The following is a 12504-nucleotide window of genomic DNA, read 5'->3' on the forward strand; positions in this document are numbered from 1 at the left end:
ACTTTAAATTGTGTGTGCTTATTCCCATCGAAGATGAGTGTGAATGTGATTGGTGAAGTCTGAACACAGCCACATCCCCAGTTATAAGAGGGTGTCGACAGTTGTGCGGTATATTATAGCTCTGTTGTATATTTTTACATCCCTTCCGGAAAATATTTCAATGTTGCTGCTGTTGGCTTTTTTTTTTTTCCTTTATTGTGTTGTCACATTAAACATGGAAAAAGTTTTGGAATTGTTTTCCCTGGTCTAATTTTTTTTTTTTTAACAAAACACCTGGCATTTCAAACCGGGTGTGTAGACCTTTCATATTCATTATACAGCTTACAGACACACACGCACACACACCCCCACACATGCACAGATACAGAAACACACGCACACACGCACGCAAAAGCCCAGCTTTCCGCAGCCCTCATTTTAAACACTCCTTTAGCCATAATCATTTTCATATAATTCACTTTCATACAATTCCTTCTCCTAATCATTATCAGGCCCACTAACGTCTTAATGACTTCATAAATTTAAGCTATAAAAAGTAATGGAGAAAGACAAATGAGATAATTAGGAATAAATCTTAGTGGAAAGCCATTTATCAAAACATGGAGAGGCCCGGAATATTCCCCACCATTAGGCGCTGCTGTAATTAACACGGGCTCTCAGTTATGAAGGAAACCTGGTAGCAGAGATATTAAGATCCAAAAGCCTCACTGTTATTAAATTGACCGATGAATCTGCGACGTATAATATGATGTGGATTATTAGGATCCTTTTTAATTAAAAAGAGCGTTAAGATTTTTTTTTAATATATATATTTAAATTTTTAACGCTTTAATGGTGGCTTGAACTCATCTCTCTGTGGTTATGGGCCAATGAGATGGATAGAGTTGAAGAAATAAGGAAAGAGGGGAGAAAGAAAGTGAGTGACTGTGTATGAATGTGTGTGACTGTGTGTGAGACAGAATGTGTTATATTTCTATTTTTTTGCTGAAGACTGTTGTAAGTACATGAGAGTAAATGGTATTCTAATTTAGCCATCAAATGCATACACCGAGCAGACATGATTAATTCCTATTATCATTTAAACTGTAAAATGTGATGTAATGCTTTGCTCTGATTAGTAAGAGTCATATTCAGCATTTTAGATTTTTCATTATTATAAATATACTGTACTTAAAACACACATACACACACACATCCTTTGTCCAAGAACTGTAAGCCTCCACACGCTCATCAAAAAGTCCGAGATTTTCCATTTTATTTCTTGACCTTCAATCTGGTTCTGGTTCAGCAACAATGGCCGCTTTTAAAATTCATCAGATCTCCATTGATGTTCATTTTCATCTGTTCAGACTTACTCGAGAATGATAATAAGAATGTGCCGTACTTAAGAGGATAAAACATGTTCAATGGGTTTGGCCCATTCCAAATGAAGGCGAATTGTATATGTGTATAATATATCTGTCATTGTTTTTTTTTTAAAGTGTGATAAATGCATGATTGGTGAGATTTGTAAAGGGCTCTGCCTCGCATTGAGGCACTTCGAAGGAACAACAACAAGTCTTGGCTCCACCAAAGAAATTGTCTAAGTTGCTTTTGGAGGAGCTAGTAAATGCAAATTATCTTCATATAAATGACATGCCAAGCTCCAATCGCTGACCAATTAATGACCTTCGGGCGCGTCATGTGACACATCAGCAGCACTAATTTATACTTGACAGCTCCCCTGGTGCGTGGAGTATGCATGTGTGCATATGTGTATGTGTGTAAGGTCTTCCTGCAACAGTTGAGCTCATTACCATGGAAACCCAGTTTGCAGATGTGTGGGCGTTTGTCACAGGGGGCCTCGTCGCAACATGCTAGTGGCGTGTTCTTAATTTCATAATCACTCTCTACATTTTGTTTTTGGCTTTACTGTAATGCGCATATTCATCCCTGAGTGCACTTTTGTCTACACGCTTTTAGAGCGCGACTGTCACTCTCAGTGCACTGTGCATGTGTGTATGTGTGTTTTCAGACTCATTCACCACTAGCTCTTGTTAGGCCATTAATTGAAAAAGAGTTTTAATTAATCCTGAGAGGGCGCAATACTGGACTCTGTGGCCCGGGAGAGAGCAGCACAGTTGTGGACCGAGAGCTGTCTGTTTAGTGTGACCCAATACTGCCCCCTGTTGATGCCTTCTTAAACCTCCGCGCTTCTGCAGGTATTCAAGTCATCATCCAGCAGCACATACGCTGCAATTGAAAACTAGGTCTTCTGTATATATTCCGTATTATTTCATTTTTCATTTCACAAACTATCAACTAGACGTTCTGTATGCAGTAAATTCTAGATATGAAATACATATAATATTATGGTAATGTTGCACATGCAGTGAATTTCATCTTAGTTTGTGTCTTTCGGAGTTGTTAAGATTAGGCAAAATGGAATAAAAGGATTAACAAGCATTTAAGTAACTGTATATATGACATATGATATTGATACAAATACATATCCACAATACAAATGATTATAGAGTGTGCACGGTTCAGTTCTAATCTAATGTTCCCTGTGATTGGCTAGCAGCCAGCCCAGGGTGTAGTCTGCCTATACTCAACTGTGATAGGCCCCAGGTCCATGGAATCCTAGAAAGTATGAGTGTGATTAAAAAAAACGATGGATAACTAAATTGAGATAATTACAAACTACATATACCGATCACTGGTAAACAATTTTTTAAAATAATTTTTCAAGGATGATTTTTCTTTTTTAATCAAGGATGCAAGTAAACTTTTCTAGAGCCCTTGTTTTTTCTCTAGCACAACCAATTTTCATAATAATAATAATAATAATAATAACAACAACAATAATAATAATACGTATATTTAATTTACTGATATATTTATTAATATTTCTTAATTAACGGTTAGAGGGCTACAGGTGGATTTTTTTTTTTCTGAATCATCATAGCTATAAATTACAACCCATGGTAAAATGTGTATTTTGCAAGATTTTACAGGTCAAGTTTAAAAAGGAATGAAAATATCTCAAAAACCTGATGTGCTGGAAAAAAGTAAACACATTTTTAGATCAGCATCAAAAATCCATTTAGGGACACAGAAAGCCATCTCTGAACAATATTTGCTGTTCAATCAATTCAAATCAGTTTCAATTTATGGCATTTGTATTTTTAACAATTTGATAACAGACAGAAACAGTATATAATAATTTTAGTAGGCTATTTTTGGATTTTTTAAAATTAGATTAGATAACAATTGAACCATTATAACATTGTCTATTGTGTGATTTGTAGTCAATTGACTTTAGTTACCACATAGACAGTACTAGTTGCTTGTTAAATAAACTTTTGTGATTCCAAACAAGAAGCTCAGGAATTGATTTGAAATTATAAAGAAGGTGAAGAACCGGACTAAAACCTGAAAAGGTAGGGGGCCTCGCTCCGCTCCCTAGGTGCCCCTGTAGCGAAAAGGACATTGCAGATAGGCGCTGGGCCCACTCTATTATTCTAATCCGTGGTTGTGTCTCGGTGACCTTTGCAGGGATGATTGTTTCTCATTTAGAAGTGTAAGTCGTGATCTTCCCACCCGTTTGATCCCGCTCACCTGACCTTTGTAAATTGCCTGTTAAGCATATCGCGGCTTGACCCTCATGTCTCACACATTGCCTATTAATACACAGTGGCCTCAGAAGTATTTAGACATTTGGAAAAAGTCATGCACACCGCCCACATCCACACACAAGTTTCAGATGTTTGCCGTTTGGATTCAAATTACAGAGGTGTAGGTACATATTTTAAACATGGGTTCATCAATGGAAAATATTGACGCAATTAGCAACACATTTCTACAATCTTACATTGTTTATTATGGCACACCATCACACCGGTGTTTCTAATATTTTGCTTACCTTATATACATTGTAATATTACAAATAGATTGTTGATAAATGCAAAGATAATCATCATTGTAAAGCATTTTCAAAAATTATTATTGAATCACATTGAATGTGCAAGTGGTCGCTGAAGTGTGAGCGGCAGAGCATATGGTTACAGATTGATGCACATACATAATCTTGCCTTCATAAAGAAAAATGAGGGAGAAAGGACTGAAAAAAAAAAAAAAGAAAGATGTGTAATTGTCCATTGTGCCCGGCACCTTTGTAGGCTTGCTTTTAATGAGGGCCAGAGCTGAATGCAGCGAGGTGATTTTTCCATCAGGTTGATGAGAAAAGAATTAAACGCCCTCAGCTTGGTGTCTGCAGCACCATTACACAAAGAAGGTCTAAATTCATTTGGCCTGGCCACCATTCTAATTAACAAGTCAATGCCACCTAGGAGGAGAGAGAGGGAGCATAGTGTGGATTCATCTTAGTGGAAAAATGTCAAAAAGATTGGTCAAATTCATCTTTAATCACAGAGCGTGGCGACACTATGCCAGTGCAATTTTCAGCGCCTTCTTTTCCCCTTTCAGATTTACAGTCTTTGTGCCTTCCCTGTCCCAGAACTTCTCCTGGCCCGTGCTGCCCGCCGCCGTGTCCCGTGGCTCTCTAAAGCTGTGGGCTTACCAGGGACATTTCCCCGGATTAAACAGATGATTTCATTAGCCTCCTCTGGTGTCAGGTTTCATTCCAGGGATTAAATTCTGCAGATTAGAAGCCGAGGCTATTCTCCAGCATCTCATTAATATCTAATGGCACAGGAGATATCATTTGGAAAGCCTGCCTTTCTGATTACTAAGCAAATGTATGCTTTGCCATTTAAGAGCATCAATTGGACCGAGAACAGCGTGTCTGCCCCTGGGTCCGGCCCACGTCCCCAGGAAGAGGCACACAGGCCTACTATGAACACAAGTCCAACTTTTAGCTCCCTGCAGCCGTCCAGATTTATCGTCTCTAAAGCGGATAGCAATTTTACAAGCTGTTTGCAAAGTTTCTGAAAAAGGTTATAGTTAAAGTCACTGGACATAAGTCATGAGAGCTTGTTGAGTGCATGAGTACACCACAACAAAAACAATGGTGGATCACGGGATTCATTTTACAATATTGAGTTTCATGATCTTTCTCCAGCAAAGTGTTTATTTACCGCACCACTATTGTGTCCAAAGGAAATGCCTGACAGTAATCCTACAGAGATGTTCAAGGCCCAAAAATAATTTTGTCTAAATATGATTTAGGCTATTATTTTTTTACGACGCCGACGACATGCAAGTCCACTCACACATGCGAAGACAAATACAGTTTTGGATAGGTCGAGTGGATCGCCAACTAGTGGACTGGCATGTATATTACAGAGCAGCAATTTCAGTCTTTTTTGGCAGGTTTGTGTGAATGGTGAATGTTTATGCAACATTGTACTATACATATACATATATATATATATATATATATATATATATATATATATATATATATATATATATATATATACACACACACACACACACACCCCCACACACACACACACACACACACACATGCGCAAAACCTTTCAAAGAAGTAGAGGTATAGCTTTTTGGTCAAAATCTGAATAGTACAACAGGATGTTTGACTTTCTACGATGTATATAAACTTTGCCATGAAACGTGTCAATTAAACAGCTTAGCACATCTTACAAATGGCAAGCAAATGGGACTTAGTTGGGTGTAAATGTAACTTAAATACCCAACTAAGTGTTTCTATAGGCATCAGGTCTGACCTGATCTCTGGGGAAACGCAACGATTGTGAACCCCCCCCCCCCCCCACTCCTTCCCCTGTCATGAGGAGAACACAGAGGACCTCGTCACATCAGACCCGTCCTGGCCCAGGCCGGTCCCCACAGAGGAGCGCTCCGAGCGCTTGTGCGCCTCCTGTCAGTCACCGTGCCCCTCAGATGCCTCCCTCCCTGATGGAGTGTGGACAATGGAGAACAGGGTGGGCGCAAGGGGAGGCCGCTGACTTAATGAGACAATTTCTCAGATAATAAGATTGGTAGATATGCTAATATTTCTACCTTAAGGAGATAATTATGATGTAGAAGATAGAATATTTTTATCTTAAAGCGACAGTGCGCTGGTCCCAAACCTATGTGGGTTTTTTTTTTTTTTTTTTTTTTTCCTTATGCATGGTATGATTGGAGGGAGATGATGTTTGAGGCGGAGTGATGCTCAGTTTTGGAGCTGTGGGACAGTGGCAAAACAATGCCAGCAGAAGCCTGAATGCTTTCAGTGTGTTTTTTGGGCTGAGGCTTTGATCATGCTGAGCATTTGACACAAGCAAGAGAGGCGGGGGACTTTCAGCCTTCATAAATATTTATCTCATTACTGCGGGCCAAAAATCGCAGAAGAAAGGATGAGGAGATATCAAGTCATCTTTATTGTTAATTGACCCAAAAGTGTGCTCATCATACAGTGATTTAAAAAAAAATGGAACAACAAAAACATTGTGCCCTCTCTCTTGAGTCTTGCAAACTTGGTCTTTCCTCCTCAGGCTTTTGTAATAATAGTTCATAATTTTGTTTTGGTGTTAACTTTCTTATCGACAACCCTGCAGTTCCTCAAATGCAACACACGCTGCCACCTTGATGGCTATAACTGGAGGTGAAATGATAAAAGTGTGGTATTGAAGAATAAGCCTGGTGATTGTAGCCCCTGCTCAACAGCCGGGGGCCAACTGGGGGGACACCCAGGGACCTTAAGAGGAAGATTGCTGCAAGTCTCTGTCACTTTCTTCACTGATTGCTCTCGTTCTCTCTCTCCCTCTCTCTCTCTCTCTCTCTGCCCTACGTTTTACCACTTTAATTAGGCCAGAGCAAACTCAATCATGTAATTAAGAGCTCAGCTGGACCAGAAAACAAGTCAGCCATTAGCAAAGACCAACCCAGATTATCCAGAGCAGCTGCTAAGCACATGCGCACACACACGCGTATACGCGCACACACACCTGTCACCAAAAAGGAGAATTCTTTTCTTATAAATCTTAACTTTCAATTGATGCCATTTAAGAAGAAAACCGGGAAAAAAAATTCTCTCTCACTTGTGTTTTTTGGATGGATTTCAATGTCAGCGTCAGTGACAGGAGTCCCCTTGATGTTTTTATTTCTAAAAAGTCAAAAAGAGAGAGTGACAGAGTGGCACTTTTATGTTTTGTGCAGTTCCAACTTGCTAATCTCTTCATCAAATCACTTTTTATGTGTATGCATAGCAGCCATTGCTATTTTGTGTGAAACTGAATTCGTTCATCTACAGTGTCGTACGATACCATTTGGGAAATAATCAAAATGCTCCGGAACTTGGAACGCAAGCCACCATCATGCTTGACATCGAATCTAAGGAGACTTCAGCTCAGTGAGCATCTAAAAGTGGCACAGAAGAAAAGAGTGACGATTTGAACATGCACATGCTAAAATGCTAAGCCGGGTATTTAACATCTCATTTTAAAATGTGGGCGCCCAAATACTTACAAAGGGAAAAAAAACAACAAGTGTGTGCCCAGATGCTGTTTTAGTGTGTGAACTCAAGATGACCAACCAGGGTTTGAAAGGCTTTGGATTTTTCATTTTCGTTAGTTTTGATTTTAGTTTTTGACTTCAGTTAGTTTTAATTAGTTGTTAGAGCAGGCTTGTTAGTTTTTAATTTTTCAATTTTTTTCAATAAGGCTTCGCTTTAGTTTTTCTTAATCAGTTTTAGTATTAGTTGAATTTTTTTTTAAAATATATGGAGTATTTGTCAAGTGCAAGATTTTTAAAAAGTCACTAAGTATTGTGTAATAAAGTAAATTATACGACGATTCCAAAACGACTGTTTGAGCTTCCTTTTTCCGGACGGCCGTATGGTAATGCCGAAAGAAACCCATTCAAAATGAAACCCAAAAGCTCATGTATGATATTAATTGAGAACGATGAAAACAAAGCTGTGGTTGGTTAGTTTTATAAATATAATATGTAGTTGCATTTGCTATATTTTTTTTAAAGCATTTTCATTTCAATTTTATTTCATTGACGAAAATGTGTTTTTTTAATGCATTCTATTTTACATTAAATATGTCGTGCAAGTATTTTTTTGGGGGGGGCTTTAGAACAACTTGAAAGTCAACAAGCAACACGTTTGTCCGATCTTGGAGGTTCAACTGCATCTGTAAAGATTCTTGCATCCTTTCATGTACAATAATAATTACTGCATATGTTCACTTTATCAGAGGCAACAGCAGGTGAGTGGCACAATCTGCCTAACATCCCCTCTTGAAACCCAGTTGATTTCGTTAGAGCCCATTCAGAGCCCCTCGTGTAAGCTATCATGTTGCACTCGCGTGTGAACAACTATTTCATATTCACACAAGGCCTGTCTGGGGGAGTTGTCAATTGCACTCTGGCTGCACGCCGCATTACAATGCAAACAAGGTTAGTTTTCAAACGGCTCATTTGAATACGCTCAACAAGGAAACATATCAGGTGGTGCTGCTTCAATGGACTTTGTATTGCTTCCAGGAGATGTGAGGGGAAGGGAGACGCGGGGGGGGGGGGGGGGGGGGGCGGGGGCGGCTTGACGCGATACCGGCGGCCGATAGCGGCGGAGGAATGGCAGTTCATTTGAATATGGCACCCCGAGCCACAATGATTATTATCATCACCAAATCAGGCAGATAAATGAGAAGAGGGGGCTCCAAAAATAGCGCTGAGAGCCTTTTGTGCATAGCAGGTAGGCCCAGTGGGGAGAGGGAGGGGGCGGAGGGTGTGCGCTAGCTCATTATCCAGGGCTGGGCAGAGGGAACGAAGGGATCGAAAAAGAAATTGCATTAATGTGACCACGGACACTCTTGTCATAAGCGCACACACACACATTCTATATGTCTCCTATATGGCCTGTTTAATTTGACTAGCAGCAGGAGGTAATTTAGCCGCACTGCTGTCACCTGCAATGAGGCCACGGATAGGGGCGGCAACGGTGAGAACAGATTGAAACTAGTGAGGCTCGAGACCTTTCCCGCCATTCTGACCCTGCACACCTTCGTCTTGTCACGTCTCTCCTTCGGTCATTCGCTCACCGACGCTATATACAGTGAAGGCTCCGTTTTCTCGCTTTCTCAGCTGTCACACGTCCTGCATCCATCTCAAGTGTTTCCACCCGTGTCACTGTCTTCATCCCATCGGTCTGAAGCGCGTTGCTACTGCTGCTGGCGAATCATGCCCGCCGCTCATTTGATTCATGCAGCTCCAGGCTCTCATCTCCCCGGAGAAATTACCAGTCATTTTAATCGGACCTACGTCTCTAATTCATTACACAACCGCTGTCCTGACACACGCACGCGCGCGCGCACACACACACACCTTCGTAGCTACCTGCACATAGTCACCTCCGTCTTTGGTGTCAAATGCCACTTAACATCGCTGTCATTCACAGGGAGTCAGAGGAGAGCTGAAGGAGAGAATGAGAGGGCCAAATGGAAGCTATTTAGCCTCCAACTAATATCTCATCACTTTACCACACCAACTATTAGTTTTCCACTCTGTCTGTGGACCTCCCTGCTTCACTTCGGCTCTGCTCTCAAGCTTGGAATCACATTCACGTTCTTTCTTTAAACCAGGGGCCACTGACCTTTTTGAAACTGAGAGCTACTTCAAGCGAAGGGCTACCAGTTAGATACACACTCCTGAAATTAAAATTTGCTCAAACTACCTTTAATTGTGCTATTATTCATAATTAACGACGTTCATCTATGTGAAGGCACTGCCAATGATTTCTCAATAATTAACAATGATTTAACAAGGGAGGAAATAGCAACACGAAAATCTAGTCCTCTAAATATCGGCAACTATATACATCTTCAAATCGTCACTTCAACAAACATTCCGAGGAAATGACAATATCCCATCACTGGTGAGATATTTTTAGAACAGGCCTGTAGCTTGGTACCGGCCTCTTGATGACATGGTGAACTCTTTGCTTGGCTAGGATTGACTCTACCCCCTCACGTGTAACCTCGGCATTAATAGACTGGCCACCCTCACCAATCTCCTTTCCTTATTCAACGGTCTACGAAGCTCCATCCATCCATCCACTCATCCAGCCTGGACTGATCGCCAGTCGATCACAGAGCACATTATAGAGACAGACAACCGCTCACACTCATATTGCCACCATCACTGTGTGAGAAGTGAAGGCAGGAAAGTAAATCTCCCATTTTAGACACCTTCGCCCAACCCTACCAATCACTTTCAGAAGTGAACTGCATCCCGAAATAGACTCATACAAAACAAAACTGTGCATTAGTAAGGGAATATGTAAACAACAACAGATGTCATACATGAACATAAAGTAACATATATGGAACTTAAATGTAGACAACTTATTTCTTTAGTATCTCCATGACAACGATACACAGTTAACGGGTCGCCGATTCACCGCTGCGAGTGTGATTTCTAATTTCCACTCACACTTTTCCAGCTGTTGAAGTCGAGACTACTTTCAGAATACTATAGAGTACACTATTTTGCAGAACAAACAAAAAAAAAAAATCTTTTGAGTTCTCTACTCTTCAAAAAACTGAAAACTAAAACCCACCCTTCCACTTCCTTGTTTAAAGATTCCTTCGGAGCAAAGCAAGGTACAGCATTGACAGCAGGCTCTGGTGATTAAGTCCTTTCATTGGTTAATTAGCCCCTACAGCGAGGCAAACAACCACTGACTCACCAAGTGATCAAAGACGCAGCCTGTCAAGAGGCTCCAACTCTTGCAGTACTCGTGGGACACACACGCACACACAAAGTTGTACCTGTGGGACAGTGTCTTTGCCGCGCGCGCACACAGTCATGTCTTCTTACCTGTGGGAGATTCCCCTGTGCCTCCTCCCGAGGTGGAGCACTGCGCAGTCACACACGCAGGGTGACACACTTAAGACGTGATGTTGGGAACTTCGCACACCCACACAGAACCTGCAAAGGAAAGGGGACAACAGAAACAGAATCAAAGAGGGAGGTTTGCCGTTTGGGAGATTGGCCCGTGCAAAATAGGCTGCAACATAAGTGGATATCAGCAATGACAGATTTTGTTAAATGCTAAGCTTGAAAAAGAATCTAAGCATGTTTTATTTAGGAAGAGCACCACCGCAAAGGCCAAATATCTGCATCCTATAGGGGGCAGTATTGTGCAGCGTCAGCATGCATTTGTCTTTTTCTCTGTGGATGCCACCTTTCCATTTTACTCGATTCTGTTAAGGAGCTTATAAACTGCACTCTGTTTTCACGGTGCCCATCATAGGATGACACGGTGACTACAGAGGCACAGCACAAGTTTGGCGCTGGTTGCTATCTGACCAAAAAGGAATAGCCTGGTGCCTTTTCCACTGGTTTGGACATGAAGTAGCAGCAGTTCGGCAATATGGATTTATCAGTGTTACAATGGAATGCCTGGGCTTTGCTTATATTAACGATCAGGAGAAGACGAACAGTAGCTAGAAAAGAGGGAATGAGTTCATACAATTACAATGGCATGGCAGGATCCGGGGGTGTTTAGGCTCATCCGTAAAATCTTTTGACCGGTCTAAATGTCAGTCACTACAGGCAGATCTTGTGATTCATCAGTTTGTTACTCATTTTCTATCCAGACCTTGGTTAGTACAGTGAAATCCCCACTATTCTTGGGGCATAGGGATCAACCCGTGCCGCAAATATCAGAACTCTGCAGCTAATTAACGCCGACCTAAAAAGCTTTCTAATTGCCAATAGAGGCTACAAGATGTTGCCAATGGTGTTCCACATAGTCCCTTCACACCATGATGCTGGCAAATGGAAGAAAAACAATATTTTTATAAAAAGTATTCCACATTATGGCCTGAGCGCAAAAATGTCAAGGTAGAAAAAAAATTATCAATGGGTTGGTTCGCGAATGCCGGACTGCGAAAATGCCTTGTGAGGTAGAAAATGACAAACGATGTCCAGAGCTGGGCATTCCGCCAATGTGACGGTGGCATTTTGCAGCCAATAAACGATAGACGGGAAACTTAAACTACTGGAAGACGGAAACGCTAATGGAAGACGGTTTAAAATGATAGGCGGACCGGCCTATAGGCGATTACTATTTGGTCCGACCGGACAAAAAGGCAGATAGATGGATGGTGGAAGCTGTACCCTGGCCGCTGATGGAAAGTGGTAAATGGACCGGAACATTTTTAAAATTTCTATGGCAGCTTTTTAAAATTTTTTTTTAAATCTCTGCATTTAATGCGGGCTCGTGGTTGTTGTTCCAGTAAATTGTTCATTTGGATACAAAGATGACTCTGAGAGTGCCAAACTGATGAATTCCCTGAAACATTGCGTCATATCACGGTCAAGTCCAGGCTCTCAAAGTTAGTTTTCAGAATTTCATAAATGAACCTCACAAGACAGAATCCACAGCACAAAGAATGTCAACTTTGGTAAGAAAATGAATAACCAGATTTGACAGCAGTAGAGCAGTCAAAATGGCCCAAAAAACCTCATTTACGGGGCTTGTTGTGCAGGTATATTGTGTTTTCGCAATAATTAAAGACACGTTAA

The 12504-nt window shown here is 41.0% G+C and overlaps 1 long non-coding RNA gene across 2 annotated transcripts in view; it reads right to left on the reverse strand.

Annotated features, from left to right (window-relative positions):
• Positions 1-12504, reverse strand: part of LOC147142325 (uncharacterized) — a 31662-nt gene that overhangs the window by 15428 nt on the left and 3730 nt on the right. For both annotated transcript variants that reach the window (XR_015088133.1, XR_015088132.1), the window contains exon 3: positions 10792-10902. This is a non-coding gene — a long non-coding RNA (uncharacterized LOC147142325). The remainder of the gene's footprint in view (positions 1-10791; positions 10903-12504) is intronic.

This window comes from Filicampus tigris, chromosome 9 (genome assembly GCF_054856515.1).
Source record: "Filicampus tigris isolate MCC_2025a chromosome 9, RoL_Ftig_1.0, whole genome shotgun sequence".
NCBI classification, from domain to species: domain Eukaryota; kingdom Metazoa; phylum Chordata; class Actinopteri; order Syngnathiformes; family Syngnathidae; genus Filicampus; species Filicampus tigris.